Below are 26,471 nucleotides of genomic sequence, written 5' to 3' on the forward strand. Positions count from 1 at the left end.
GAAAATAGATCCTGGAGTCAAACTGTCAAAGTTTGAATTCTGGCTTTGCCACTTATTAGATGTGTTGACTTTAGGCAAGTTATTCACCATGCCTCACTTTGCTAAACTATAAAATAGGGTATAATTCATAAGGCAATTTTGCAGTCTCAATTAGATTAATACATGTAAAATGCTTGAAACACGGTCTGCCACAAAGTAAGCCCTCAGGAATGTGGACATCAGACGGGAATGGGGTTTAACACATGATACAACATTACCAGAGTAATTTTCCTAGCCAAGTCACAGGACAGTTTTAAATACATATACAGATTTGCAGCAACTGCAGTATGACGCAGTGTTTAATAAGAGTTTACCTGTATATTGTTTATGGTTAGTATTAAGCCATTTCATTATTTTCAATTTTGACTGCCATAGAGAACTGCAGGCAGAACATTTTACTTTCATGAGAAAGTTTCATCAACTATAAATGAGGACAATGCCACTTCAGAGAATTCTTTAAGGATGAAATAACACATATCAAGTGTTTACACACTTGGCACATGGTAGCCAGAAACTGATACTATTTCATTATGCTATTATTGTATACAGGTCCATATATATAATATGTATATAATATACAAGCACATTACAACTAGAGCATTACTAACTGTTCATCCAGTCCTTATCTGCTTAGATTGTCCCAGTTTACACAGGTTTTCACAAAGTAATTATTAAAAGCCACTCCCCTTTCTATCTCAGTATGTCCCAGTTTAAGAGGATAAACTATCTCAGTATGTCCCAGTTTAGATGATAAATTATATGGTCACCCTAATACGTAACTAAAATACTTCCAAGATTTTCCCTTTAGCTCTTTGCTATTCAAAGCACCATCCACTTTCCAAATACACACACACTGGCTCTCATCTCCTCATCCAAGTGACTGGTGACCTCAGTGCTTCAAGTCCCGCTCCCTCTCTGGTCTCATACTCCTCAGCAAGGTCACACTTTCCAAAACCAATCTTTTTGAAATTTCTCTGTTCTTCTGATCTGAATTCCAGATTCAAACTTAGGGACCTAGGATTTCCCTGACAATCCAGTGGTTAATACTCTGTGCTTCCACTGCAGGGGTGGCGGTTCAATCCCTGGTCAGGGAAGTTAATAACCCACATGCCAAGCTGTACAGCCAAAAAAAATTTTTTTAATTAAAAAATAAATAAATAAAACCTAGGAACCTAAAAACATCACCAAAGTATTAAAACTTTAACGCTCTTTAGGAATATATGCATTTTAACTCCTAGAGAGATGATACCTTAATCCAAAGTAGAGAATGTTTAATAGCATGAATTTCAGTTACTGTGACAGGTGAGTAGGGACGATCACTTGAGGACCCTTTTCTTTCCACAAATCAAAAAATTTAGGTGGGTTTCTACTAAATAAGTATGTCATAAGTCTGGATTTCTTCCTTCTTTGCGGGTTCCCAAATAATCCAAAGACACCAAAGCCTGCAGCTCAAATACTAGACAACGGTTCTTGAGGGCTCTGTCCAGTGCCCTCCTCCTTTCATGCTACAAACGCTCCCCTGGTCACTCCAGTCACTCCTGAGTTCAACCACTATTTGGATACTGATGAAAGTCCCATCTCCAGCCCGAAGCTTCGCAGCCTCACACACCCAGCCGCGTACAGCGCTTCACCTTTGCCTCCAGCTTCACTGAGCTCTACCTCCTCCCCACCAGTCCTCTACCCCATCCCATTCAGCTCCCTCATCTACCCAGTTCCCACACCAAAAACAAGGGTATTCATTATCCTTGTCTCCTGTCCTTCATTCTCTCCCTCCATAGCCAAGTAACCAAATTCTCTCAACTATTTTTCTAACCTGTTTCTTCTCAAGCCCAAAGCCACTAGTCAAGGTCTGGGCACCCCCACCACGTCTAAAAAGTTCCATAATAATTGCTAACCGATCTCCTGGTTGCCTGTCTCAGTCCCTCCAATTCATTTCCATTTCAGCTAGAACGATCCTTCTAAAATCAATGTCTGACTGTGTTTTTTTCCTACCTTAATATGCCCTTTAATGACTCACCGTTATCCTTAGGAACAGTTCAGTTCCTTAATATGATTTCCAAGGGCCTTTATGGTTTGTTCCCCATTTTTGTCTACAACCTCATTTACTGCCTCTTCAGTTCATAGCTGTGCATTCAACCATTCTCAGTTTCTTTTTGCTTCTCAAGAACACTAGGCTCACTCTCTTGCTTCTGGAGTATCATACTTGCTGACCACCTCTGCAGGACATACTCTTTAGAACTTGACATGGCCATCACTTCCTTTAGGAAGCCTTCTCCAACCCTCCAAACCTATGATGGGCACTCTTCCCGTGTATTATGTACGCACTTACGCTGCAGAGTATGTCAATTCTGCCTGTACCTACAAACCGGGGAGGGAGGTGTCACTTAGGCCCAGAATTTCAGATATAGAAGTTCGGGACTATGGCATCCTGTTTTGGGTGCTACATCTTCAGAGACATTAATAAACTAGAATGCATCCAGAGAAGAGAAAGCAGGATGGCGAAGTCTGAAAATTATGTCACATAAGAGAGTTAGCCTAGCAAAAAGCAGAGGGAAAGATATGACAACCTTCAAATAATCGTGGGTCTTAGTATACCGCATGTGAAAAGAGGAAAAAAGACTTACTGTGGGTTGATTGTCAAAGATGGATCAAGAGCCACTAACGTACAAGTTTCAGAGAGGCCTCCAAAAGATACTGGGTTGTCTAGAAAAGTAGTGAATTCAGTCACTAGAAGTTTTATAGATCAGGGACACTAAAAATATTCCTACATTTGAAAGAATGTCAGACTAGACAATATCTAAAGACCAAACGGATCCTCAAGATTTTAAGACACCTATATTCATAAAATATTTAAAACATGACTAGGTAGCAACTGAATTAAAGTACATTACTTAGCCCGCCCAAATAAGAATAACTTTCTAAGATGTGAGATTTAACTGTGTGTTTCATAAAAAAAAAAATCAGAGGAATTATTAATCATAAAAATAACTAAATACATTGTTTTTCTATATTAATGCACATTTTAAAGGAAAAAAATGAGATATTTTCAATTACAATGAAAGAAAGGAGCGTCTCCTTTCCCTTTCGATTGTGAAAAAAACAGAGGCACCTAAATGCCAAGTTGTCAATTTGTTTACATACAACACATTTCTCCAAGGGTAAAGTGGCATCAAAAAAGGCTTATTTGGGAAAAAAAAAAAAAAAAAAAGGGCTTATTTGGGACATACTAACTTTTAAAAAGATTTTGGAGGCTAACAAATATTTGGTTTCTGATTTATACATGGGAAAGAGGGAAAGGCAAGGGAGAACTTTAAAGGTTTCCTAATGTTTCACAGAAGTGTAATGGCTATGGGCACAAGAAAAACTACTAAGAACAGAGTGGGGAGTGGTGGGGGGTGGGTGGGAGGAATTTGTCCTTTCTGAAAAGGAAGCTATTTTTGCATGAGTGAGAATAAAAATGCAAAGAAAGAATATAAGGTATTTATCTTCATGGTATGACTTTAAAAAAAAAGCACATAAAATGTCTAAATGAGTAACTCACTGTCATGTTTAACTCATTACTACTTATAATCTCCATACTTTCCTTTTACCACAGAAGAAAAAAATTTTGTTTTCATTAAAACATCACTTTCAATAAATATGTTGCTGTACATATTTGTACAGTACATGATGAGATTTTTTTTTCTCTCCATGAGAACAACTTTACAGTAAGAGTAAAATAAACTGTAAAACATTATCTTTCTATACAACTTTCCAAAAACACTTCTGCATAGAAGAAAGGCTGTAATATGGAAGCAACCTTCACTGGGAAAGACTGCTATGGATGGAATTTGGTCCCATTCTCTCTCTAAGCCCACTCCCCCCGACCTCAAATATGTTGAAGTCCTAACCCCAGTCCCTCTGAATGTGACCTTATTTGGAAACAGGGTTGTTAGTGACGTCACACTGGAGTAGGGTGGGCCCCTAAATCCAGTATGATCAGTGTCATTATGAGAAGCTGGCCTTGTGAAGAAAACAAGACACACTAACGAAAAACCACACGCTGACATCAGACGCTGAATTATGCAACTGCAAGCCTGGGGAATACCAAAGACCGCCAGCAACCCACCAGAGGCGAGGGCAAGGCGAGGAAGGGTTCTCCTACAGGTTTCAGGACTCATGGCCCAGCTGACACCTTGATTTTTTACCTCCAACCTCCACAATGGTGAGAGAACAAGTTTCTGTGGTACTTCCCTGTGGAAACTCCAGGAAATAAATATAGCTTCCATTTGATTAGAAGAGTGGAAAAAGTCAAGAGAAATCTCAATGTTACAGTCATAATCACTGTAACTCATTACCCAGCTAAAACAGGACTTGGCCTTCCTTTGGAACAGTCACCGTCAACAAGGTCTCCAGCTCATCACAGAAGTGAATGCACGTTTTCTGTTCACTATCCCATTTGCTTACTATCTAGGAGAGATGGCTATCTAGGCCACTAGGTTTTACAAATGTGTGTTTTTCCATCGTCTTCTATTTGTACAGTTTTCCACGTACTTATTTTACATCTTAACCACTTATTTTGACTAGACAGTACAAATATATAGTAAAATGGGATATAAAGTGTTTCACCCTTATTCTCCTATCCACAAAACACCCTTCATTCCAAAGATGACCATTAATAAGTTATGTATCATTCCGCTGAGATTCCATTCATTTAGAAAAATATATCATGAACCTGACAGACATCATGGTAACATATTCTGTGTATCATTCTGCAACTTGTTTTTATTGCTTCATGAATCTGGAGATCATTCAGTATATGTAGGACTACATTATTTACCGTGCAGTATTCGACTACACATTTAACCAATCTCATAGAGATGGATATCTAGACTGCTGCCAGTATTTCCCATAGTCATCACATGATGCTGTAATGGCTATCTCTTTATTATCTTTCCACTGAGTCCTTTCTTTGCAATCCTGTTTGAAATGGCATTCCCTATTCCCTAGCCTGGCCCTCCCCATCTTGCTCCCATGCTTTCCTTTTTCCTCACAGTGCTTTAATTTTTGTTTGACATTATAAATGCTTTATATATAATGTATGTATTAAATATAACTCACTTATTTTCATCACCAACCAGAATGCAGGGTCTTATGAAGAGACAAATTTTTATTTTGCAGCCGAAAGCCTAATACCTGAGTAACTGGCACATAACTAAAGCAGTTAAGTGTTTATTGAATAACTGAATGTTTTTATTTAAGCCCACATAAGAAAAACACAGTGCTCACTTCGGGAGCACATACACCAAAAAAAAAAAAAAAAAGAAAAGAAAACACTACCTAACTAAATTATACATACATAAATTCCCTTCAAGGCAGAATAAGTCACAGTTCCCAAACTGATCAGTAACTTGTTCTCTTTATCTTGTATTAATTTTCCATAGCGTCAAATGAAATTGTTACATTTTAGTTTGATTTAGATTTGATACACCCTGCGAACTTAATCAAGCCTATTTGACCAAGGATAATGTTTTCTGCTCCTTCATAATATTAACCCAAATAACAGGTACTTGAGTTTGCTTCGTCTTACACTGACAACATCATTAACACGCAATTTCTTCTACCAGCTGTGCTTTTTCAGAGAGTGACTCAGTATGGTATTATTTCTGGTAAATGCAGAGGGGGCTGAAATCTCAACTTATCTTGAGAAAGTCAGTACATATTTAACTTGTCCCAATTGCCTTAATAAGGAATGAAGATGTGATAAATCACATCACTGTCTTGCAGAGAAGCACACAAGGGCCTAAAAGTAAGACAAACTGACAAATTGTTCATTGAGGATCGAAAGTTGGAGGGGGGAAGACTTTAAAGAAAAATAACAACAAATGGAAAATAGATTCTTAGCCATTTTTACATTAAAATCTGACAAGCCTGCTGTTTGTACTATAAAAATATCTCTGAAGGTTCAAGTTTCAACATACAACTTTATAAATATGTATATATATATTATTATTTACTACAAAGGTCTCCATTTGAAAGAAGACTGGCAACCAATAGTTTATTCCAAGAGAATGCAGCAGACTGGTTTCCTAACAACTTTAATTCCACCCATTTCTGCACAAATACAACCAACCATGTCTGCAACCAAGAGCCAAATAACCCCTAAATCTAGCAAAGCAATCATTAGGAAGGTTCATGGGTATTCGGTCATGTTTATTACAATGGCACTTTGAAAAGTTCTTTATGCTTAAGAGTAGAAGGGAAAACATGATATAAAAAACTGCAAGATAACTTAGATGTAAACAACAATCTTGATCTTACATGTATTACGAAAATTGGATTTCTGAAAAATAATTCACATATTTTTAAAAACAATTATGGTCATATAACAATAACTTGGAGACTTTTTTGATGAGAAAAAGGAGTGTACTGGACTGTTTATGAAGGCTTTCCCAATATCCAAGAGTTTTTATGCTGATACCTGATTTCTTCTAATATGTTTATGGTTTTCTTTTTTTATACTCCTCTCTGGAAAATCAAAAATTCATCCTGCTGTCCAGTGTGAGGTAGAGATCCAGCTTCCTTTTTTCTTCTCCTAATTTTTCTATTTTAACAATCTCTTCCATGAGGTTCTGATTACTATGTTCACTGCTCTGTGAACTACTGTAAAAGCTATTTTATCTCATCATAAAGGTCAATTATAAATTTGTCAAAGCTTTCAAGGCAAAATTTAAAAGTAAATGAGATAATTTACTTAGAAGGATAAACACACAACACCAATTAAAGCAGAAGGTAATGCTGTTTCGCTAACTCAAGGGTCTGCAACCTAGTGCAAGGTGTGATACTTTCCAGGAGGTACACGGGTCTGGACAGCTTCAAGGAAATCAGTATCTAGATCTCCAACTCCCTCCCGTAACCTTTTCTAAAACTGACGGAGCATCGTTCATTCTCTTACCACCTTCCCTTTCACAGTAGCTCTCCCACGTTATAGAAGACAGTCATACTTCTTGTCATAAAGCTTAGTAAGGAACTTTGCTTCCAAGAAATTGCCAGGGCACCAAAGGGATAACTGGGAGGATAAGGAAGAGTCTCATATAAGCAAAGCAAGAAATACTGAAAGAAATTCACAGCAAAAAACTCTTTACCTGATCAATCAATTAATGGCAAGACTCCTTACCTAATCAATCAGTGTTAGAATTCACAAGTGAAAGTAGTTATCCAGTGGTTGTTCAATGCAGAAACTGCCATTTTTATTAGAACTGAAAAAGTAGATATTTCTGACAAGAAAACATATCCACTTTGGATGGTTTGACAACGAGGACTAACAAGTTTTATGGCAACATTTTCCATGAAAATGAGGAAGCAGAACTCACAAGGTCAAGGCTTTCGGCAAGTAGTGTTTGTCTTGCAACGAACTCTGATACATGTGGTATTTCAAGATCAAAATATGCACTGCCTAACTTTTTACAGAATTACAATAAAAAATTCTATAATTTGTATGAAAACACAAAAGGCCATGAATAGCCAAAGCAATCTTGAGGGGGAAAAAGAAAGCTGGAGAGTCAGGTTCCCTGACTTCAGACCATACTATCAAGCTACAGTAATCAAGACAGTGTGGTACCGGCACAAAAACAGAAATACAAATCAACGGAGAAGGATAGAAAGTTTAGAGATAAACATATGCACCTATAGTTAAAGGAAGTAAGAATACACAATGCAGAAAAGACAATCTTTTCAATAGGCAGTGCTAGGAAAACTGGACAGCTACACGTAAAAGAATAAAATTAGAATACTCTTTAACACCATACACAAAAATAAACTCAAAATGGACTAAAGACTGAAATATAAGGTTGGATACTACAAAACTCTTAGAGGGAAACAAAGGCAGAACACTATTTGACATAAATTGCATGATCTCTTTTGATCCATCTCCAAAAGAAATGAAAATAAAAACAAAACAAAAAAACTGAGACCTAATTGAACTTAAAAAAGCCTTTGCATAGCAAAAGAAACCATAAATAAAATGAAAAGACAACCCTGAGGATGGGTGAAAATGTAAGAATTGACAAGGGATTAGTCTCCAAAATATACAAACAGCTCACACTGCTCAATATTAAAAACAAAAACAAAAAACAGCGCAATCAAAAAATGGGTGGAAGATCTAAACAGACATTTCTCCAAAGACATACAGATGGCCAAAAAGCATATGAAAAGATGTTTAACATCACTGATTATGAGAGAAATGCAGATCAAAAGCACATGAAAGCATAATTTCATGCCAATCAGAACGGCCATCAAGAAATCCACAAATAAAACATGCTGGAGAAGGTGTGATGAGAATGTAAATTGGTACCACTGCTGCGGAGAAGAGCAAAAAGTAAAAAACAAAGAAAGAACACTAAGACAGAACTGTATGTACCCCCACTCTTGGGCATATATCCAGAGAAAACCTAACTTCGAAGTGATATATGCACCCCGATGTTCACTGCAGCACTATTTACAATAGCCAGCATATGGACGCAAGCTAAATTCTTTCACAGAGGAACAAATAAAGATGAAGTACAGATACACAGTGGAATATCACTCAGCCATAAAAAATAACAAAATAATGTCATTTGCAACAACAGGAATGGACCAAGAGACTGTCAAACTGAGAGCAGTCAGTCAGACAGAGGAAGACAAATGCCACGGGTGTGGAAGCTAAAAACATGCTACAAATGAACTTGTTTACAAAATATCGATAGAAACAGTCACAGCTGTCAAAAACACACTTATATTTGTTTGTTTTTTGTATTTGTTATTTGGTTACCAAGAGGGAAATGGCAGTGGGAGGGATAAATTGGGAGACTGGGGCTGACGTGTACGCACTACCATAAAATGGGTAACTAACAAGGACCGGCTGCATAGCACGGGGAACGCTCCTCAATATTCCCGCGTGGCACAGGTGGGGAAAAGAATCTTTACGAGAGAGTGGATGTGTGTGTGTGTGTGTATATATATATAAACTGATTCACTTTGGTACAGCAGAAACTAACACACCACTGTAAATCAACTGTACTCCAATAAACTTTTTTTTTAAATGCACTGCCTGGACTTCCCTGGCAGTCCAGCGGTTAAGACTCCAGGCTTCCAATGCAGGGGGGCGTGGATTCAATCCCTGGTTGGGGAACTAAAATTCCTGCATGCTGAGTAGTGCGGCCAATAAACAAGTAAGTGCATAGCCTATATTTATCCTTCTCCTCCCCATTTTAAAAATAAAATTCACAAGAATTAGAGTTATTCCACACTACAGTTATGAATTAAAAATTTGAGGTAATTATGAAGAATCAAAAGTTCTTTTAACAGTAGTCTGAAATGCTATAATATGATAATTACTGGATAAACACAAAACGGTAACATTCCTAACAGTGAGTGATCTTGCTTTTCTTGGCTCAACAAATTTGTATCAGTAACATACACCGCTATAGCTACGGTTATATTTTTCTCATGTTTCTTTTACTCTGATAAAGAAACAGATGCTGTGAAAAGTACAGAAATATACTTTTTTATTGTATATTGTGAAAATACAGAAATGTTTTAAAGTTTGGTTATCCCTATCCCCCAAAGCTACGGTCACTGAATAACAGTTGTACGTGTACAACCTCGTACACAGCACTCTGACAACAACTTCCCCTTGAAACTCTTCAAACTAAATAGATAGTACATGAGGTGTACCTAATTTAACCAGTTCTCTTTACCAAAAATTTAAGTGATCTTCAATTTTCTTCAATATAAATAATGCATCATTGAACATTTTTAGATAGAAAGCTTTTTTCAGGATTAAAAAAACATGGTTGATCCATGCAAAGGAATAATATTCAGCTACAAAAAGGGATGAGTACTTACGCTAAAACATGGCTAAACCTTGAAAAACAAACACTAAATCAAAGAAGCCAGTTATTAAAAATGCAAATGGCACCATCACTTTGAAAAAGTTCAGCAGTACCTCAAAATTAAACATCAAGTTACAATATAACCCAGCAATTCTACTAAGTACATATATCTAAGATAAATTAAAACATACATCCACACAAAGTTTGAAGTAAATAGTCATAGCACTACTATTCATAATAGCCAAAATGTGGAAACAACCCAAATATCCATTAACTGATGGATGGATTAACAAAATGTGGTAGAGAGTCATACAAATGAGTAACAGTCAGCCACATCAAAGAATGAAGTGCTGATGGGTACAACAGAGATGAACCTTGAAACATTATGCAAAGTGAAAAAAGCCACGCACAACAGGCCACAAACTATATGAACTCACTTAAAATGTCCACGCAAGGTACTCCAGAGAGAAAACAGATTAGTGGTTGTCACGGGCTGGGAAGAAGGGAGGAAGGGGGAATGACTGCTAACTTCTTTTAGAAGTGATAAAAATATTCTAAAATTAAAATAGTGGTGATGCATGCACAGAACTTACATATATACTTTTAAAAGGTGAATTATGACTTATAAATTACAATTCGGACACCAATTGCGATGTGAAGAAAACACCAACATCAAGCAATTCTCCAACACCAACTGGGGGTCATACAGTTCACCCCAATTCCGACAATATCTACCTACAGGTAGCATCACACTGTGTAAATTAAGGGCTCAGTCCTTTAAGACCACTCCCCTGCCCTTCAGAAGTCAAATTATAAAGCCTGGTTGTCACTGTGTTTCTGAGCTTCCCAAGAAACTCCTCCAAGATTTGATTGATTTGCTAGATCCTCTCACAAAATTCTGAGAAATATTTCACTTACTAGACTACCAGCTTATTTTTAAAAAAAAGGTATAATTCAGGAACAGTCCTGTGAGACACCGGGCAACTAACGGGGCAAGGGCACAGGGTTTCCATGTCCTGACGAGTCCACGCACTCAGCGCCTCCACATGTTCACCAGCCCCGGAGTTCTTCCAATCTCACCTTGTCAGGTTTTTATGGAAGTTTCATTACATGGAAACTGACTGACTCAATCATGGCACTGGTGATTAAACCTCCAACCCCCTTCCTCTCCAGGTCAAAGGGGTGTAGGACTGAAAGTTCCAACCCTCCTCTAATCACTTGTTCGGTTTCCCTGGCAACCAGTCCCCAACCTCACAAGCCTTTCAAAGTCATTCATTAACATAACAAAAGATACCTTACCCGCTTTCCTCACTGTGAAATCCCAATGGTTTTAGGAGCTCAGTGCCAGAAACAGGGACTAAGACCAAATAAATATTTATTATAAATCACAATATCTGAATAAAGTTGTTACAAAAAAGACAGTAACATCCTCCCTCAAAAAAAGAAAGGGGGGGCGGGCCTTAAAGGAAGGTTACTTCCTGAGGGTTTACTCTTAGAGGCAGAAATACGACTAGCAAATATGATATTTGCCGAACTGTATTCACAAAGAGTTCTACAGATTTATGTTTTCTCCTGCAAAGTATTTCGTATCTATGTCACTGTACTGGGGTGAAAAAGCACCATTTCCTATATCTTAAATCTACAAAAAAGAGACTGGCTATTGATTATTATTAAAGTTGAACACTTCTTCACTATTTCAGTCATATTTCTCTTTTGCAAAGGGTCAGCTGGGTTAGATGTTGGCCTTTAATATAGACATCTTTATGTATGCAACTATTACACATAAATATTTTTATTTCTCAGTAAACAGAGAAATCAGTTATTTTCTTACCATTTTGGTCAGCAATAATTAACTCATCCTGAGTTCTATCTACTTCAGCCTTTAACTTTAAAGTTTTCCTTGAGGTCAAAATACTTTTTTAAAAAGTTGCAATAACCACTCTCCCCCTCACACAGGCAGACTGACGGGGCACTACAATGTGAGTCCACCTGGATTACTTATATTTCCACTTTCCTGAACGCAAATCACTTTCAAGGTAATCGTCCAAAGTGACTTGCAGAGATACTTTCAAATAATACTGAGCAGTAAAAAAGAAAAAACTATTAACACCTTCTACAGGCCAAAGTTGAAGTACTGTGTACTTCATTTAATCCTAACAAACCTACTACCCTCACTTAATCTAAAAAGAACGTAAAAATCACCAAGGGTAAGATCCTGCCATACAGCAAATATATGGCAAAGTTATGAATCAAACTGAGGTGTGCCTGATTCTAAAGTCCACATTCTTTGTGCCACTTTATAGCTTTTCCCAAGCTCACTATCAGACAAGACTTTGAGTACTATTTCTGCCAATGACGATGTGACTAATCATTTCTAAGCTTCCTCAGTGTATATGTACCATTTTTACCAAAGACAAAGTCATTAGTCACAAAATTAAAAATGGGAGCCTTAAAAATTCACTGTAAAACGGAACTTTTTAAAAACACCAATTTTTAAAACAGCGGGATGGAATAATTCTAAACACTTTTCTTGAATTTATCAAGATTCACTCACTACACTTTCCGACAAGCAAAGGTTCTTGCATATCCATTTACAAACACGTGATCACTCAGTGAAAAACCGTTTAGGGACTGACTGCCAATCCTCACTTTAGCCAATGAATGCATCATTTTTTCAGTAGAAAAAGCTACATCAACTACATTGCTTTTTATTCTCCTTTACCACATGAGAAATGTTTTCAGCAATACATGTACAATCCAGGAAGCAGCACCGTGTGGAGTAGCAGAAATGGCTACATTAGCTACCTAAGAGACAGACTTCAAGACCTGGTGAGCAAGCAGTAACACAGACAGGACAAGGTTGAGAAGAATAAAAACAAGAAATCATCCACTCTACCCAGTAACGGATACCACAGTGGTAACAGAAAAGTCATTTGAATTATACAACTCTTACAGGACCCTTCATTAGCTTTAAAGACCAAACCATCTACCTGACAAGATTAGGACTGATATCCAAAGGATACAACACACCAGTAACAATCCCACAAAGATTTTCACATTCATGAAACAAAAAAATAACCTGAACATTAAAACAAGAATCTGTACACCAACATTTTCATTTTCCAAGAACTCACTCACTCATTTAAAAAGGGTAGCATTATCTAATAAAATTAGATGAAGTCCTTCAATAAAACACATTTTTCTTTTAAAATTATCTTAGTATTAAAGTATCAATATGATTTGGGGCAAACCAAAAAATAGGAACTTATGTAGAGCCCCCTACTTTATACGAGGGCTATTATTAAAATAACCCTACCATACATAGACTCATGTGCTGTTTCCTTAGCTGGTATGAGACAATCAGGCTACTGTGCAATGGTAAGAGGGCCCTTAAGAAAAAAATTAATGCTGAAATCATTCTTGTCTTGAGGTAACGCACTACATTCGACTCTCCATAAGCACCATGGTTTTCAATCACAACTTAAGTTTTATCCTGTATCAACAAAATTTCCACTTTGTAAGATCCTTTCAAACAAATAATAAAAAGTAATGCTTTTTTATAAAGATCACACTATTTGGTAAAGTATGACATTATAGAATAGATATACTAAGATCTTGCTTTTGTAGAAAAACACTTATTTGTTGATTTGTCTGGAAGGACATTCATCAAAAAGTAACTGGTAGATATCTTAGTTATGTTAACTAAGTAACAATTATCTTAGCAGTTATCTTAAGGATTACGGATATGCTTTTATTTTTTAGATTTTATGTGTATTCTGATTATCTGCATTAAACACATTATTTTTTTAAAGCTTGTGCATAAGACAGAACAATTTGAATTAAAGAAACCTGTGAGCCACATTTTATTCAATACCACCAATTCAAACCCATATATTCAGAGTTAAGATAATGCAACTGTTACTCAAGAAATGTTACTGAAATCTCCTCAGTCAACAAGGTTCAGTTTTTAAACAATAAATTCCTTCAAACAGGAAAATGGTGCCTACAAGAAAAAAGTAACTTCATGTCTGTTTTTTACAACGGTGGGGGGTGGTAAAGGTGGAAAATGGCTTGGAATTCCCAGGTGACCATAGATAAGGAAGACCATAGGGAAAAACTACTAACACTTGAGAAACAAGACAAAATAACTTCATTGATTTAGACACTGATTCGTAAAAGAAATCACAGAAGAGCAGAAAACAAATAAATGAGAGATAGTAAATACTTAGAGGACGATAATGGGAAAAAGAAAAAGCCAGAAAAAAACTGAATGCCTGTGTATTTATGGAAATCATTCTGAAAAGCAAATTTAAAAAATTATCTAACAATTTATAACTCAAATTGAACCAACTCTGGTTTCTTCACCAGAAAAAGCATGCCTTTCAATGAATTAAGACTCAACAGCAGAGCCAACACCACCCTTAGAGATGTCTCAAGACCTTCTGTGCCTGCTTTTGGAAAGAACTAGTTAAAAAAGAGGTAAACAGCTAAGCAAGTAATATATAAATAGCCAATTTTTACATATTAAATCAATCTAGAAGCAATTGTCAGATGGGAAAGGAATGCAATTTTGAAAAAACACACAAGGTAAAGCACAAAAGTAATTTTATTGACTCACATGAAGAAAATACCTTTCAACCATAGTAAGTAACTCCACTAAGATAAACCATAAGAATTTGCCAATATTCAGGCTTTTTTTTTAAATCTGTAAAAAACAGCAATTTCATATGGTCCCACTCAGTGATCTAGTGATGGATATTTAACCACCATCTCTCTGGGGACAAAAAGGCCCTGGTTTATAGCTTTTGCCCATTTTCCACTGTAGCCTGTCAGTACATCACACTGAACATGAAGCTGGAGAGACGCTCACAATGACACCAGCAGTTCACCAGCTCCACACACCACTGGTCCACCTGATGCTCATCCGAGGATCATCAGCATGGTTCCCAAAACTTTCTCCTTCTCTATAACAAGCTGTTGCCTGAATTATCCAGTTTCCCACATATGCTATGAAGAAAGTAAAACAGTGATGTGGGGGCAGGGGCTATTTTAAACTGAGCAGTGAGGAAGTGAGTTGATATTTAAGTGAGATCTTAAAGATAAGAGGCCAACCACTGGGGGAAGACTATTTCAGGCAGAGGAAACAACCCATGTAAAAGCCTTAATAAGGAAAGAGCAAGCAGGACATGTTTAAGAAAACAAGCGTTAACGTGGCAAGCACGTAGTGAGCAAAGATGAAATACTCCTGAGAGGGCGGCAGGGCTGCCGCATATACACAGTGTGAGGTTTTATTTCCTGGATGAGTATAGCTTGTATTTTACCCTGAGGAGACTGGAAGTACTTTCACAGAGTAGCTCGATAAATGTTACAAGAATGAGTGACTGCATACTTTAGTGAATCATTTTAACAATCTCTTATGAGACTTACGTCAAAGACTATTAATCTTACTAACTCTTCTCAATATAATCATTCTGGTTACTTCACAATCTATGTAGAACGTTATGACGTTAAAGCAGGGTGAGTATCATGGGCCTCAACCTATGAATATAGCTGAAATAAATGTAGTGGTTAAGACTAGCCATCAGTTCAGAAATAATTATCTTATTAATCCAAGATTTCATATGTGAAATACTAACATATGAATTCAGATAAATGAAAGTGTAGAATGACAAATTCAATACTGTAGGAAAACATTCACTAGCATGTCATCTGAAATGACTTTACACAGTAGGTAAGTAAGTTTTTTAAAGAATTCTAATAGTCATATGTGTTCATATAAATTATATTTTAATTTCATATTTAATGTGAAAGAAAAACAAAATACCAAGCCTGATCTATAGATATTATTGTTTAGGAGTTAAAGTATGTAACAAGCATAAACAAGTTAAATTATACTTGCATACTACAAAATCTGTAAAGATACATACATGTCCACACCTCTATGATTATGAAAATTAAGTCTGTATTATTAGCCACAGAACAATCTGTCAGACAAGACAATCAAGACAGAAATTACTACATATTACACAAAAACAGTTAAATAGTTAAGACTGGTTTATAGGGAATATATGCTTGCATATAAAAAAATCACTCATTCAGGAATATCTAAGTCACCTATCTCAATAATTTATTTAAAGAATTTCTTTAAATCAATAGGAAATGAGACCTGTCACTCAGAAAAAAATTTCTTTTTAAATCTTGTCTCATCAGAATGAAAGTTTGCATATACTCTTGAACTCTCATTTCCTACCTAAATAGCAGGTAAGTTGAAGTTTAAATATATTCAGTGTCTTTCATTAAGAACACAAATATACATATAGCATGACTCAACAGGCGTGTACACCAAGGTCCCGCAGCCGCTGCTTTAGCACAGAATACAGTAACTGCTGAGAGATGCTCCCCTCTCTTCTGAGGGGGAGTCAACAGGCAGTGCAGTACCGAAAAGAGAAGGCCCAGGAGCAAAGTTTTGTACCCTGAACATCCCTCCCGCAAATCTTGAGATTTCTGCTTCAGCGTTCTACAGAAAAAAAAAAAAAAAAGATATGCTAAGAATACTGCCAGGAAAATTACTCTTTTGGTAATGGCAACTGCTTTCCTTTAATAAAAGGAGTTTGGCAACAGAAAAACAATTAGTTTTGGTTTCAAGTCTCATTTGAGCCCATATTCCTGATAAAACAGAGGGTAAGTGCAGTCCCAGTATCTACATCCATGTAAATCGACAAGACTGAGAATTCAAGAAACAAAGCCTAAAGAAATATGTGCTCAGTCACATCCAACTCCTTTTGACCCCATGGACTGCACACCCCCAGGCTCCTCTGTCCATGGGCTTTTCCTGGCAAGAATACTGGAGTGGGTTGCCATTTCCTCCTCTAGGGGATCTTCCCAACACAGGGATAGAACCTTGGTCTTCTAACTGCGGGACACTGCACGGTGTCTCCCACACTGCAGGCCACCGGGGAAGCCTAAAAGAAATATGCAGCAAGCCAAAAATAGTTTTCTTCTTGAAGTGGCTCCCTACTTTGAAATCCGGCTTTCCTTTTCTTCATTACCTTACCCTCTTTCCATTCCTTTCTCACCTCCTCTGTTGTTTACCATTTTCCTGGGTATTCTCACCTTCTACACACAAAAATTCATTTCAAACTTACCCTTTTCTCTTCTATCTACATTTGTGTTTACTTAATTCTTATGGGATTATATGGTTTCAGGTGAAATACTTATAGCTGAAATACTTTTAGTTAAAGAAACACACATATAAGCTGCTATCAAAGACATGAATAACAAGCAGCCGTTCACTTAGGAAATGTGACTGCCCATCAGGTACAAGATTGTGCTTGGCAGGGACAGGGAAGCCTACGTCTCCGGGGTGGGACAAGCTAAGGATAAACTAGTAGGACACATCATCAGAGAGGTCAGGGACACAGATGATGGAGGAGCTGGCAGGCACTGTTGTATTCTGGCATTTACACTGAATTACACGGAAAATCACCAAAGTGTTTTGAATACAGGAGTAAAAATAATTAGACTTTCATTTCAAATGGACTGCCCAGGTTGCTATGTTCACGAGAACAGAGAAGAGCAAAAGCAGCAGACAGACCAGAGAGGAGATGACTAATAACACCGGCGAGAGATGATGGCTACATGGGGGTGGGGGGTGGGGGGTGGGGGGTGGGAGGCTGAGCGCAGATGAAGACAGAAAGCTGTGGTCATGTTTACTTCTTTGTTAATTTTTAAGAAGTTTTTTTTGTATTTTTGCTGTACTGGCAAAACACACAGAATTTCGTTGTGGCACATGGGCCCCATGGCATATGGAATCTTACTCCCCCGGGGCAGGGATCAAACCCACATCCCCTGCACTGGAAAGATTCTTAACCACTGGACCACCAGCAAGTTCCGGTATTTATTCTTATGGTAGGTTTTAAGGTAAATAAAGGACACATTCTCATGATACACTATTTTGAATTAGTATGAATGTGTAAGAAAGAGGAACTAAGAATGTCTACAAGGTTACAGTCAGAGAAACAAAGACGCAGTTCAGTTCAGTCAGTCGTGTCCAACTCTTTGCAACCCCAGGGACTGCAGCACACCAGGCCTCCCTGTCCATCACCAACTCCTGGAGTTTACTCAAACTCGTGTCCATTGAGTCGGTGATGCCATCCAACCATCTCATCCTCTGTCATCTCCTTCTCGTCTCATTTTCAATCTTTCCCAGCATCAGGGTCTTTTCCAGTGAACCAGTTCTTCGCATCAGGTGGCCATCAGGTATTGGAGTTTCAGCTTCAGCATCAGTCCTTCCAGTGAATATTCAGGACTGATTTCCCTTAGGATGGACTGGTTGGATCTCCCTGCTGTCCAAGAGACTCTCAAGAGTCTTCTCCAACACCACAGTTCAGAAACATCAATTCTTCGGCACTCAGCTTTTTTATAGTCCAACTCTCACATCCATACATGACTACTGGAAAAACCATAGCTGACTAGATAGACTTTTGCTGGCAATGTCATTGGTAATGACATTACGAATGCTGATAATGTCTCTGCCTCTTAATAAGCTGTCTAGGTTGGTCATAACTTTTCTTCCAAGGACCAAGTGTCTTTTAATTTCATGGCTGCAGTCACCATTTGCAGTGATTTTGCAGCCCCAAAATATAAAGTCTGCCACTGTTTCCCCACCTATTTGCCAGGAAGTGATGGAAACAGATGCCATGATCTTAGTTTTCTGAATGCTGAGTTTGAAGCCAACTTTTTCACTCTTCTCTTTCACTTTCATCAAGAGGCTCTTTAGTTCTCCTTCATTTTCTGCCATAAGGGTGGTGTCATCTGCATATCTGAGGTTATTGATATTTCTCCCAGCAATCTTGATTCCAGCTTGTGCTTTATCCAGTCCAGCATTTCTCATGATGTTCTCTGCATATAAGTTAAATAAGCAGGGTGACAATATACAGCCTTGATGTACTCCTTTCCCTACCTATTTGGAACCAGTCTGTTGTTTCATGTCCAGTTCTAACTGTTGCTTCTTGACCTGCACACAGATTTCTCAGGAGGCAGGTCAGGTGGTCTGGTATTCCCATCTCTTGAAGAATTTTCCAGTTTGTTGTGATCCACACAATCAAAGGCTTTGGCATAGTCAATAAAGCAGAAGTAGATGTTTGTCTGGAACTCTCTTGCTTTTTTGATGATCCAGCAGATGTTGGCAATTTGATCTCTGGTTCCTCTGCATTTTCTAAATCCAGCTTGAACATCTGGAAGTTCACGGTTCATGTACCATTGAAACCTGGCTTGGGTTCAGTTGACATTTAATAAAATAAGGCAAACTGGAATAGGAACAATCACTGGAGTGCGAGAGGGAGAAAGGAGAATGAGGAGTTCAGTTCTGACAGGTTAAATCTGGGATGTCTAACTGAAAATGTTGACTAGCCAGCTGAAGGTTAGGAAAGAGATCTAGGTGAGAGATAGCATTCTTAGTTTGAAATACATGATAATTCCAGCTTTGAACTACACGGTAATTCCAGCTAGAGGCTGAGATGAGATCACAGAAGACTATGTATAAATATAGAAGAGATCCAAACATAGAGGTCTAGGACATTGCCTTATTTTTCAGAAGTTGGGGCAACAAAAAGGAACCAGCAAAAGAAACTGAAAATAAGCAGTAGCGTCCCAGAAACAAAGGGAGGAAAGATTTCAAAGAAGAGAAACTCATTGACCGCTTTCAAATGATTTAGCTGCTACATCCAGTGAGATTAAGATTGAGAACTGACTAGGGAATTTGTTACCAAGGAGGTCACCAGTAAGCAATCTCAACAAGAGCTGTTTAGGTAACAGGGAAGATGAGGGGGAGAAAAAAGAAATTTTGTGCTGGATCCAAGACAGAGAGGGAGTGTTGGTGGCCACAAATAACAACAACTCTTTTGAAGAACAGCAGCTGAAGAAAAATGTGCTACTGGAGTTGGTTTGTTTTCAAAGATGGGAGATATTTTAGCATCTACATACTGATTGGAATAATGCAATACAAAAGGGAAACACTAATGAGACAGCTCACTGGCTGGCAGGAGAACGGGATGAATCCCGAGGCAATGCACTGGCCCTGACAGGAAGTGGACAGGACCAAGAAGAGCAAGAGAGGAGGTGATGACCATAGCAAATAGGAAGTGCATACAGTCTGGGTACAGATGTGAGGAGACACGCAAAGTTTTCTCCTGATTGCTTTCATTTTTAATATACAGGAAACAAGGTCATCAGCTGAAAATGAAGAGCAAAGAGGCACCAGAAGTTTGAGGAGATGTGTAAAATAGTCATTTGGGCAACTGGTGGAATAATTCCACCAGGGATCCATTGATACTATGATTAAGGACTGTGAACACCACAAAGGACCCTCCTTGGCCAACACGAATGGAGAACAAGTCAGCATAGGAACATCTTCCTCGATTCAAGCCCAACTGCCAGGTATCAGCTGGACTGGAAGGAGAATTGGATGGGTGGGGGGGTGTGGAAGAGGGAGGTTGGTGGTTACCAGGTAAGCACATGAAGTGAGAGGCGCTAAACAAGAACTGGATCTATGTGCTCAGTCATGTCTGACTCTTTGCAACCCCATGGACTGTAGCCCACCAGGCTCCTTTGTCCATGGGATTCTCCAGGCAAGAATTCTGGAGTGGGTGGCCAGCCCTCCTCCAGGGAATCTTCCCAGGGATTGAACCCATGCCTCCTGCATTTCCTGCATTGGTAGGTGAACTCTTTGACACCTGGGAAGTCCAAGAGAGAACTGAGGATATACAAAAGCGAAAAATTTTAACAGTGGACTATGGATTCAAAGTAGGGTAAATAATCAAGTGAGCATGTGGGAGAAGGGGGCTCAGGACACTTAAAAAGGGAGCAGCAGCAATGAATCATAGGTCCCAGACACAGAAGTACAGTTCAAGTGGGGGGTCCTCGACAGAAGGAGCTAGGGAGATAGTAAGCTGAAGCCCTGACAGAATGCTTGGAAGTGTGTCCTGTGAAATAATAAAGTACAGGCGGGTCTGGTTACAATGTAACAGAACTACTTTAAAGACTAAAGCAAAACCTCTCCCCAGGCAAAGTGAGCCTGCAGAAGAGCTAACTAGAAGGCGACTGGGGCTGAAGAATTATACCACGGGAATCGGAGCAGGAGGTTCCCACACATGGAATCCCCAAGAAAACCATTTCCAGCACTCCTCTGGAGCCAGCTCTTGAACACTGTCCAACTCAGAAGACACAGTGGCCACATGAAAACCACACCTGTCACCCCAAGCCCCTTTCCCCAGTGAGCTAGACCCTGGACAGGTGATTCCGACAGCATACTAAAGAGGAGCTGGCAAAGTAAAAAAAAGGCAGCTTCTCAGGACTCTTCCTCCAAAGGAGACTTCTTGCTCTGAAGCAGTTTGGAGCTACGAAGAAAACTTCCATGGCATGTAAGAGTTTGAACACACTACTATTCTGAACACACACCTTCTAAAGACAAAAATAAGACTGTGTGCATGTTCATCACTCAGTTACGCCCAACTTTTTGCGACCCCATGGACTGTACCTCCAGGCAAGAATACTGGAGTGAGTAGACATTCCCTTTTCCAGGGGGCCTTTCTGACCCAAGGATCAAACCCAGGTCTCCTGCATTGCAGGCAGCTTTTTTACTGTCTGAGCCACTAAGGAAGCCCCTAAAATAAGACTATTACTAACAAATAAGCAGAAGACTTTTTTACCACATAGAACTAGACAAGCTACCTGGTCTTCCTAAGAGCTGGAGATTCAGAGAAAGACAATCTCTAGGGAGGTTTTGAAGGTACAGTGAGAGAAAGTAAGCTGTTTTCTGCTTAAACTCTTATCAAGTCCCATCCTTTGCATCTCTACAAATATCCACGGGCTCCCACTATTAGGTGCTAAACATACCCAAAAAATTCATTTTTGCTTTACTGAGCAAAAAGTAAACATAGATTAAGTCAAATGAAACAAAATGATTTTGGTTTAGTACAAGATGCTTACATATATTCAATTCTAAAGATTTAATAAGAAATCTTAGTCTTCTCTTTTTCTTGAAATTGTTTTGGTATTTTTCTATTTTATGAATTACAAGCTTAATTTAAACACATTTAAAATTAAAACTTATTTGTTGGAACTTCTCCGGTGATCCAGTGACTGAGACAACACACTCTCCCAATGCATGGGGCCCGGATTTGATCCCTAATGTGGATCAGATTCCACATGCTGCAACTAAGAGTTTGAATGCGGCAACTAAAGATCCTGCATGCCACAACTAAGACCTGATGCACATAAATAAATAAGGAAATAACTTTTTAAAAAGAAATGTTCATTAAAAAATGAAATAATCAATACTTATTTAAGAAATTATAATAGACAAAAAAAAAAAGAAGAAAATCTTAGCATGAATTTCTGGGTAAGCTTCCAAATGGAAACAGTGCTCAAAATTCAGTCATCTTCAAATACACCTAAATTGAACACGGCATTATCTAACACTTTCTAGGAAAAAGAGGGAGTTTGTTCTATTACAATCCATTTTGACTAAAATAGATTTGCAGGTATTTTAATGGTGTCGTGGTAAAGATAACTCATCACCAAATGTTGGGCTTTCCGTTTAAAAACTCCCTTTGGATGAGGTCCCAGAGCAGTTTCAGCTAAATACTGCCCTGTTCATTACTTGTTAGTATTACAGAAAGTGCAACTCTACTTAAGCTTTGAACTGAGGTAACAGAATGTATAAAGTTAATAATTAACAAGCTAAATTCCAAGTTTTTCCAGGTAGTATGAAAAAAATCAGAATAAAAGCCCTCACCAAACTATTGAAGATAAGCAACATGTTTCACTCAGTTCCTCTCAACAATGCACTCGGAACCCATAATGTCCCCCTCTGAAACAGATCTAAAACTGTATTAACAATTAACATTCAATAAATGTTAAAATATTATTTTCATAAGAACTGAGATTAAGAACACTGAAAGAGATGAAAATCAATATTGCAACTGAGAGAAAAGTCTTATGGAGCCTTAAAATATTTGAGACTCATCCTAAAGCAGATGAGAAATCTAAACACGGTATCTTTCACGATTATCTTCTTTCACGATATCTATCTTTCACAAGAGAGACAACTGGGACCTAAAAACACACCGGCAACCTATCCTACTGAATAAACATGGGAGATCAGGTTAGAGCACTTTACGAATGTTAACTGACAGTCTCTCACAATCTATTCAGGCAGTATGGGCACAGTTGCACTATATCTTACCAGTGTGTTTCTTAATAACTTTACTAATTACACCTGATGAAGAACACACTTTCTAAATTATTCTAAAGGATATTACAACAACAAAAAAGACAACTGCCTACAAGTCAAACATATCTTGACGAAAAAAGCATCAACACACTTCATGTGTTCCAACAATTATGAAGCGGAATGACCCTCAGATTTATTTAGCCTCGAAACATTATAAACTACTCCAAGGTAGGAATAATGCCTTGAAAACAGTATTTTTTTAAGGTACAAAGATAAAAAATCCAGTCATTATGAGTTCTAATTTAGTGGTAAAATTATTTTAACATGTCTCAATGCTGCTGACTGTCAAGAACCCTGATAAAATTCTTACCCCAAATAAAATACAGTAAGCACTTATTGCTCAACATATAATGCTTACATTATTCCTACCATCACTATTATCATTTGTCACTAGGCTTCTCAACAGACTACAAGGAGTACACATGAGCATTACCAACTCATTCTTTCTACAAGAACTACATATTTAAACAAAAACAAACACAACTCTCTACCACTAAAGTTTAAGAGATTACTTTCCTTATTATTTGTAGGAACCATAAAAAACTATTAGTAAATCTAAAAATTTGAAAATTCTATTTAAATGCACACAAAATCTTCAACAACGTATAAGGTGTTAATACATCAAGTGTCCACCTAAATTCAAAAGTTATCTGTAAAAAATTAATATACTTTATACTGTAATTATCAAGGTTGACTTTGCAGCACATTAATTTGGACTTCTGAAGAATCCAAATAAAAATAAGTACCTTCTTATTATATGTAAATAAGAGAAAAGCAGACAACACAACCTTTATGTTAAGGATAAATGCAATACTACAAATCATTCTCTTTTTAGTGAGCAGTTTTACCAGTTTTAATACTACATGGAAAGTTCAAATATGGAACCACAAATCATTACTCAGAGTCCTTCAGTTTTCACTATCAATGCAATACTACATTTATTTGCAAATAGGGACTAAAACGTCAAAATAAAATTTCTGAAAAGGTGCTTTATTTAAAAATACTTCTTATAGAAAAGGTATCCACTAGTTCTCCTGGGAGATTTTTAAAAGCAGAACATGCTGTACTGCAAAGATTATTTACAGAAAACAGAACCAGAAGTACATTGCTATTCAATAAATACACTGTATCAAAAACATCTAATATGGGATACAGAATAGAAATACTCGTTTGTTAAATGTCTTCTTTCCTTCATTAAAAAAATATGTATTTTATCAAACTGACAATAGGAAAATGTAGCCCAGTAATAATCTTTTAGCCCTATAAAGTTACTTATTAACCTCTAAATAGACTGCTATGAATTCTACACTTCCTGCAGTCCACCTGCCATCTTTTCCAATTTTAAATAGGCACTAAGGGTATAAGACAGACCGTCCTTGCAACATCAGTAATGAGGAAAGAACACTCAGCTTAAGCTTAAGAAAAAGGTAATTGTGGGTTTTGTCTGCTCCGAAGAATCAGCACCCAACACAGGTGCCAGCATAAAATAGGTGCTTAATGAATATCTGTAGAGTAAGTGGTGAGGTTTAATTATATTACTGCAACATTAGCTTTCTTTCCTCAAGAGTTCTCCCTTGCTCAAAAAAGCAACTCAAAACCATGCCAGAGTCCCTCAAAAGCACACAAACTTCTCTATTCATAATGAAATGTAAAGCTGGGTCTCAAAAGAATCAAATATCAATAGAAAACAAGCCGCTGTTCTTCACCTTCTCCATTCTTTCAAAAGAAAATTAGATCAATCATGTTGATTTTTAAGAATTATCAAAATGTCTACCAACTTTCCTCAAAATTAAAAAAAAATTCACATTTCAAAAGTATTCTCTACGCTCCTAATATTGAAAACAACTGATTTTTCAACACTATCTTGGATGAAATCAAGAAACAAGCTTATAAACCAAAATAATGTGTTTGCCAATTTCTTCCTTAATCTGAATCAAGAGGGTCTGTGCCTAAATTTTTAGTAGCTATGAGATCAGCTTTGTCTGACATTTCAAAATTCACTTTCATGCAAGTGTTTTATTGAGCATCTACTATTCGTCGGGCCCTTTAACAAAATGTTAATTTTTGTAAACTGAACATTAGCACCAAATTCCCCTTCAAAAGCGTGTCACTTAAAATAAGAGCAGCAGCTAAAGAGGACTCCCAATGTTTCCTGTACACCTTAAGTCAGCGTACCGAGGCTCTTTTCACCTATTCAGGCGGCATCAGCGAGCCGCTAACTACCACACCCGCTACCCAAAAATGACTAGAAAAGCGGCAAGCGCTGGCTGAAACAACCTGTAAGAGTGGGACGCGCTCCTCCTCGAGGTGGTCAGGGCTTTTTCTCCGCGGCCCAAAGCGAACAGCAGCGAGACCCGCGGGCGGATCGCGCCGGACGCCCCCGGCGAGAGTCCGGCTCCGAGCCCGGCCCCGCCCCGCCCAAACTCTCACCTGGAGGACCGGGGCCCTCTCCAGCCGCCCCTGGCACCACCCTCCCGACTTCCAGACCGGCAAAGTTGGGGGGAGGGGGAGCCTGCATTTCCATTTTACAACAGGGGGGCAGTGGGCTCTCTCACCCGTCCGCCAGTCCTGAATCCGGAACAGAGTCTGGAACCCTCTCCCAGAAGGAATGGAAGAAAAACCAAAGGCAGGGTCCGCAGGAGGACGTCGCCCAGACCTGAAAATGGAGCCGCAGGCTCAGCCCGCAGCGCGCGGCGGGCAGGGCCGGGCCGCACTCGCCCCGGAGCCCTGGGCGGTAGGGGTTCGGGGCGTCGGGCCTCCGCCCCAGGGGCCGCGAGGGCGAGGTGGGAGGACCGGGGCGCGCCCCGGGCCGGAGATGCACTCACCGGAGCCTTTTGTCTCCGCCGCTCGCTCCGGCAGCAGCCGCTCTCGGCGCCGGCTCCGCGGCTGCTGTCCCCCCACGCCCGCAGCTGCGCTCCCCGGCGCGCTCGCCGCTTCCTGGCCCCTCCCTCCACGCCCAGGCTCGCGCGCAGGCGGGGCGAGGGGCGGCGCGCGCCCCGGGGGCCGCAGGAGGGCCGCGCCGCCGCGCAGCTGCCGCCGGGCTGGCCCCGCCCCCTGCCCCGCCTGCGGGGATGGGCCCCGGCCCGCACCTCCGCGACGCGCCCGGCCCGCGAGCTCCGCGGGCTAGAAGCCCCTTGCCGGACAAGCCGAGGGCAGAGAGTCGGCGCTGGAGCCCGCGAGGGAAAGAACGCGCCGGAAGATGGCGACCGGGTCTGGGTGGGAACGTTCGGGAGCCCCTCCCCACGCTCAGGCCGGCGACCCGCAGCGGCGGCTCGCGCCCCTTCCCC

General features: G+C 39.1%; 1 protein-coding gene across 6 annotated transcripts in view; it reads right to left on the reverse strand.

Moving 5' to 3' along the window:
* Positions 1 to 26,135, reverse strand: part of CDC42SE2 (CDC42 small effector 2) — a 108,235-nt gene extending 82,100 nt beyond the window's left edge. For 3 of the 6 annotated variants that reach the window (XM_043912182.1, XM_043912179.1, XM_043912180.1), the window contains exon 1: positions 26,010 to 26,135. The gene's annotated coding sequence lies outside the window, so the exon portion shown is untranslated. Of the gene's footprint in view, positions 1 to 25,739; positions 25,824 to 26,009 lie in introns of those variants that run through there. The other 3 variants (XM_043912183.1, XM_043912181.1, XM_043912184.1) reach the window with 2 other exon arrangements.
* Positions 26,136 to 26,471: the final 336 nt, after the last annotated feature.

The sequence above is a fragment of the Cervus elaphus genome, chromosome 9, assembly GCF_910594005.1.
Source record: "Cervus elaphus chromosome 9, mCerEla1.1, whole genome shotgun sequence".
Classification (NCBI taxonomy): domain Eukaryota; kingdom Metazoa; phylum Chordata; class Mammalia; order Artiodactyla; family Cervidae; genus Cervus; species Cervus elaphus.